A 6,000-nucleotide genomic window follows, 5' to 3' on the forward strand; every position below is an offset into this window, starting at 1 on the left:
TCTTGAAATGCGATGCCCAGAACTGGACACAATACTCCAGTTGAGGCCTAACCAGCGCAGAGTAGAGCGGAAGAACGACTTCTTGTGTCTTGCTCACAACACACCTGTTAAGGCATCCCAGAATCACGTTTGCTCTTTTTGCAACAGCATCACACTGTTGACTCATATTTAACTTGTGGTCCACTATAACCCCTAGATCCCTTTCTGCCGTACTCCTTCCTAGACAGTCTCTTCCCATTCTGTATGTGTGAAACTGATTGTTCCTTCCTAAGTGGAGCACTTGCATTTGTCTTTATTAAACTTCATCCTGTTTACCTCAGACCATTTCTCCAATTTGTCCAGATCATTTTGAATTATGACCCTGTCCTCCAAAGCAGTTGCAATCCCTCCCAGTTTGGTATCATCTGCAAACTTAATAAGCGTACTTTCTATGCCAACATCTAAGTCATTGATGAAAATATTGAACAGAGCTGGTTCCAAAACAGATCCCTGCGGAACCCCACTTGTTATACCTTTCCAGCAGGTTTGGGAACCATTAATAACTACTCTCTGAGTATGGTTATCCAGCCAGTTATGCACCCACCTTATAGTAGCCCCATCTAAATTGTGTTTGCCTAGTTTATCGATAAGAATATCATGCAAGACTGTATCAAATGCCTTACTAAAGTCGAGGTATACCACATCCACCGCTTCTCCCTTATCCACAAGACTTGTTATCCTATCAAAGAAAGCTATCAGATTGGTTTGACATGATTTGTTCTTTACACACTTTGCGTGTGCAGGTGGGGGGTGGTCTTAATTTCACTGGGATTCTCCAGAAAGAAAAAGAGGTTGGGTTTTTTTGGGTTTTTTTTTTTTTAGGGCAAGTGGGTTTGTGGCAAATCACAGCAGCCCTATAATATGGTCATATACATGGCCGTTCAAAGACTCCAGGATACAAGAACAAGGGGTCCAGGCAAGCAGCCCCTCCCTCACTGAGCCCCTCCCAGGCTCTGACTGCTGCAATGCAAGCACCAATGCTATGTGCCTTGGCCAAACTCTGCCCCCTGGTACACACATGTTCCTGTGTAGCGGGCTGTGTCGAAAGGGCTGCTGCTCTGTGGCTAGCTGCTGGTGCACAGGTGGCCATCGCCTGAGACCTAATGGGATGTCGCTGTTTTCCAGGAGCTGTCCTGACCGTTGCTGTTTGGGCGAAGTGGGGCCTTGACCGTGCCTGTAGCTCTGGATTGCTTAATCCTCAGGAGACTTTTGTTCCCGTCAGCTGTGCAGCACGCCACTGGACTCCCGGAATTGTCTTTGCAGGGTGTGAATCTCTGCTTTGTTTGTGGAAAACGCTCCCCCATCACAGGTTAGGATTATTCTCAAAACCTCACTCAGAGCTGGTCCTGCTTCCCGGCTCTTCAGTCTACCAGGCAACAGCCGTGTCCCGGGCTGCATGCTGCATCCGTCAGTACATGATGGGTTAGATCTGCACTGGATTCCATTAAGCCAAGGCTGATAGTGGGGCAAAGTCCCTCAAGATGTAAACTGCAGTAGGGCAAGGCACTAGCAACCTCTATGGTACTGGGGTGCCTGGGAGTGACCAGCCCAGCTCCTGAACTGTATGCTGCTCATGGGGCAAGGGTTGTGAATAGTTAGAAAGCCCAGGTGATGTGCTGATTCAGCATCTGCTGGCAGAGCTACTATGGAGTGCACCCAGCTCCTGTTTGCAGCTCCCCCTCCCCACTGGAATCCCTGCCACATTTTCAGAGGGGTGTCAATCCATGCTTCAATCTTGGCAGCTGCACTTTTGCAGGAGCAGACAATTGGGGTCAACCAGCTGTGAGCCCACTGGATAGAATTTACAGGGACCCACATGAGATGGGGGTGCTGATGACATTTCCTGCCAATGGCTCCAGTACTGCAACTGAGGCAGCTGGCTGGAACTGTGCAAAGTTGCACTGAAGTCAACAGGGTTCTGGGTGAATACCCGGTACAGCCACTCGCTTGTGCCCTCGCAATTGCAGGACAGGAACCTATGTCTGTATTCCGATACTTGTGTCCACAAATGAGTAAGGCCCCCAGATTGCAGAGGCAGTTGTTGAAAATGCATCCCTTAGGGTATTAATTTATGGTTCTCAAAATCTATATAAGCACATGAAAACAGCAAGACTGGGTCAGACCAATGGTCCATCTAGCCCAGTATCTTGTCTTCTGACAGTGGCTGATGCCAGGTGCTCCAGAGGGAATGACCAAAACAGGGCAATTATGGAGTGATCCATCCTTTGTCACCCAGAACCAGCATCTGGCAATCAGAGGCTTAAGGACACCCAGAGCATAATGTGTCCTTGACCATCTTGGCTATCCTCCATGGACCTATCTATTTCTTTTTTGAGCTCAGTTATAGTCTTCACAACATCCCCTGGCAAGGAATTCCACAGATTGACTGTGCGTTGTGTGAGATACAACACATGACAATGAGGTGGCTAAATCCAATGAAACGTTGCAAACACATTGGAATTCAAGGGACAATGATCCTTCCATTTGAGGCTACTCCCTCTTATAACAACACTCAGATTCACAGGTAGAAGGTGCTAGAAACGTGCAGGACACTTTGTGAACAGTAGAGAATTAAGTCTCCCAGCCCCTCTGCCATGAGCCAGGGAAGTACGGTCCCCATTTTACAGCTGGAGAAGCAGAGGTACAAGGAGTTCGAGTCACACAGTGAGTCAGTGACACAGCCAATGACAGAGACCAGATCACTTGGTCCTTACCTGCTAGCCAGGCTTTCCCTGTTTCCTCAGCTTGTGCCCAGCTCCCAGGCTTTTGCTGTAAATAAACATCACTTTTGGAGAGCTGCTACAGATGGTGGCTGCTCCGGAGTTCGTGCTCTGCATCAAAGTTTCATTAATTAAAGCTTGTTTCTTGCTCATGGAAAATCATTTGAAAGAATAATAAAAAAGCAGCCAAAAATAACCCCGTTCTCTTGGAAATTCCAGCAGAAAACCTACTTAGAAAGGTCTGAGGTCCCTGCTCCAGCTCCCTTCGCTCCCTTGATTCCCAAAGGCTAGGGGGCTGGTTGCTTATTCAGAAAGGTCAAGTTTTTCTTACAACATTTACCATGCTCTCTTCATTGCACACTCTAGCCTGTAGATTGTTTTCAGTGGTCTCAGCTCGGTCAGATGGCTGTTTCACTACTTGAAAAGCCTGGCTTCAGGCTGGCCCTAGCTCTGCTGTTTTCCTAGTTGCTCTCAGCTGTGTATATTTTTAGCCCCGGAGGCAAGGCAAGGGACAAGGACGCCTTTTGTGACAGAGCACTCTCGCTCTCCATTCAGCTGTGCAGTGGTGGTGGGGACAGCATGTGGGTTGCTTTGGAAGAGAGGCTATGCTCCCAGCTGGTCACATCAATGGGTCTGCACGAGGCCCATGGCAGGTGATGCTCAGGTAATCAAACCCTTCCTTTGAGCTGATTAAACTTCAAAACAGCCAAATCAAAATTAGTCCCAAGCGAATGTACCTTCTGCACACCTAAGAGCACAGCGCAGGTGGGTGGAGAGGAAGTCTGGTCCAGTGGTTTAGGTGCTAGGTGGGAGGCTTAGAAGACTTGAATTTTGTTCCCTCTACCAGAGACTTCTCATATGACCGTGGCCAAATTACTTAATCTCGCTGTGCCTCTGTTCCCTAGCTGTCCCTGCTAACAAGCATGGGATCTGTATGCAGGAGGCCACCAGCTCATTACTCATGCACAACCTCTGCTTTGTATGTGCTCATAGAAGAATGTATATGCCTGTCAGGCTCCCTGAATTTCTAATGAGGGAATCCAGCCTGTCTGTGCCCTATCTCCTGTAGTGACCTACTGGCTGCATGTGGGGCTGGCTGGTTATACCAGAGTCTGCACACAGACTAAGGGGCCAGCTTCTGTGGAGCTACACGGGCTCACGCGGGCCTGAGCTTGCCCTATTGACACAGATGGAGCAAGGCCCCACTGGAACTGCGTGATCCACGCAGCATGTTAGTGATGTTGAGCGCTAGCTGCACATCACCGAGAAACTTGTATCCGACTGTGAGTCATTGCCAGGCAACCCAGAGACGTCCCTCTGAACAGCCACTGATGGCCTGAGGGACAGCGGGAGTTTCTATGAACAAACCTTGTCCTGCTGAATTAGTACAGTGAGACTATGCTAGCCGATAGTCCAGCAAATGGCCTGGCAATGAAGGCTGTGATTAGCCACCTTGAGAGAATACTTCCCAGCGAGGTGTATGGCAGGGTGGGGTTAGAGAGTACCCCACACGATGGAGCATCAAACACAATGGCTTGAGCCCTGGCTTCTCCCAGGTAAATGGATCAGTGGGAAAACCTGTCAGCATCACTTAAAGCATCTTGCTGATGTCTGCAGTGGCTTGTCCAGATCCACCCATGCCACGGTTCTTAAACTGCATGGCAACACCCCTACTAGGGGGAAGTTCTCTCCAGCTCAGCGACTGATGGAGCAGGCAGTTAAATCCGTGAGGGCCAGATATTGAATCCGATGGTCCCATGAGTGAATAAGAGGGGGATACACAGGGAGAGTGTCCCCAAGCTCTGTGAGACACAAGAATGCTCCCGAAGGATGCTGGAGCTCCCTCTGCACTGAGATCAGGGCACGTGGGGATGGAGCGCAGCTCTGCAGTGGCAGAGAGGAGCTGGTACCACACGTCACCAGCCATCCTAGATGCAGTGTCTGGCCCAGCGGAGGTGGAGAATGGCGATGACCCCAATTCTCTCTTGGGGATACCCAATGCCCCACATGCGGTGGGGAACACACCCCTTTGGGTGAAGCGGTGTCTTTCACTCACAGATGCACACAATGGCTGTACATAGTTTCAGCATGGAGCCTGCGACCCCAGGGCAGACAGCCCCTGGGAGCTGTGTGTAGCCCCAGTCTCTACTTGCAGAGATGAGCGTGATGATGAGGCTGGCTCCTCTTTACCACCTGCTAGGAGTAGCAGTAGGAGCAAAGGCCAGGTATTCTCTAGCTTCCCATGCCCAGCGTGATGCTAACGTCTCCTCCTCTATCCCTGCCGATGAGACCAGTGCCTCCTGGCTGGGCACAGTAATTCCTGGTGTAACCTGTTAAAATCCATTGTCGAAGGCTGGAATTAGCTCCTGGCTCCTGTAGGAGGAAGAATGCTGTATGCGTGTGAGTGCCTGTCATACACTGGGCCATTAGGCACAAGTTGGCATTTATGATGCCACTGAAGGAATGCCCTGGCCAGACCTCTGGCCTTTGGTGATCAGTATATCCGGGCGGACAGAGTGCGAGCTGATCTCTTCATTGCTGCTAACCCTCTCTGTTCTAAACTCATCTTGATTTTTTCCACAGGCTTAATGCAGGTGTGGTTGCCCCCCTGAGATCCTTTGAGACTGGAAATGTGTATCAGTTATCTGCCACAACGTTGTCATGCCTATGGGATCGGTCTGCAGCTGGATGATAGCTGGGTGCCCAAACTCAGGCCCAAGGGAGGCAAATTCCTAAGCTGCAATCAACACCAATGATCTCACTGCAGTCACCAAAATACCTTATAATCAGTGGGGGCTGGAAATATCTGAAACTGGATAGGCAAACTACACACAGGGAGGTGCTCGCGGAGTTAGTTTACAGCCACAGGCCTGGTTGGAACTGTATTAATTCACAGTGGTTCTTTGAAATGGGAATTTTTCTGGCTGCTGCCAGAGCCAAAGCTTTCAATAAACACAATTGAAAAGTAAATAAATAAATTTTAAGTCTCTAGCACTTATGGTTGCAAAAATAACCTTGAAAATGCAATTTGAGCATAAACTGATACAGGGATATCTGCCTGAGTCTGCAGACAGCCTGAAACAATAGCTCTCAGAGATGTGAACTTCCCCAGTTTGTTTCAATGGGATGTTGACTCTGAAGTTGAATGATGGCAATTTAAATGCCAATATTATTAACTATTTCACGTATTGGAAAGGAGAGGGACAGTTTGGTCCGTAGCAGCAGATAAAAATCATAGCAT

The 6,000-nt window shown here is 49.1% G+C and overlaps 1 long non-coding RNA gene across 1 annotated transcript in view; it reads left to right on the forward strand.

Annotated features, from left to right (window-relative positions):
• LOC123348690 overlaps positions 1–5,548 on the forward strand; it is a 28,871-nt gene extending 23,323 nt beyond the window's left edge. The window contains exons 2-3 of the long non-coding RNA XR_006573242.1: positions 1,165–1,348; positions 5,343–5,548. This is a non-coding gene — a long non-coding RNA (uncharacterized LOC123348690). The remainder of the gene's footprint in view (positions 1–1,164; positions 1,349–5,342) is intronic.
• Positions 5,549–6,000: the final 452 nt, after the last annotated feature.

The sequence above is a fragment of the Mauremys mutica genome, chromosome 13 (assembly GCF_020497125.1).
Source record: "Mauremys mutica isolate MM-2020 ecotype Southern chromosome 13, ASM2049712v1, whole genome shotgun sequence".
Classification (NCBI taxonomy): Eukaryota; Metazoa; Chordata; order Testudines; family Geoemydidae; genus Mauremys; species Mauremys mutica.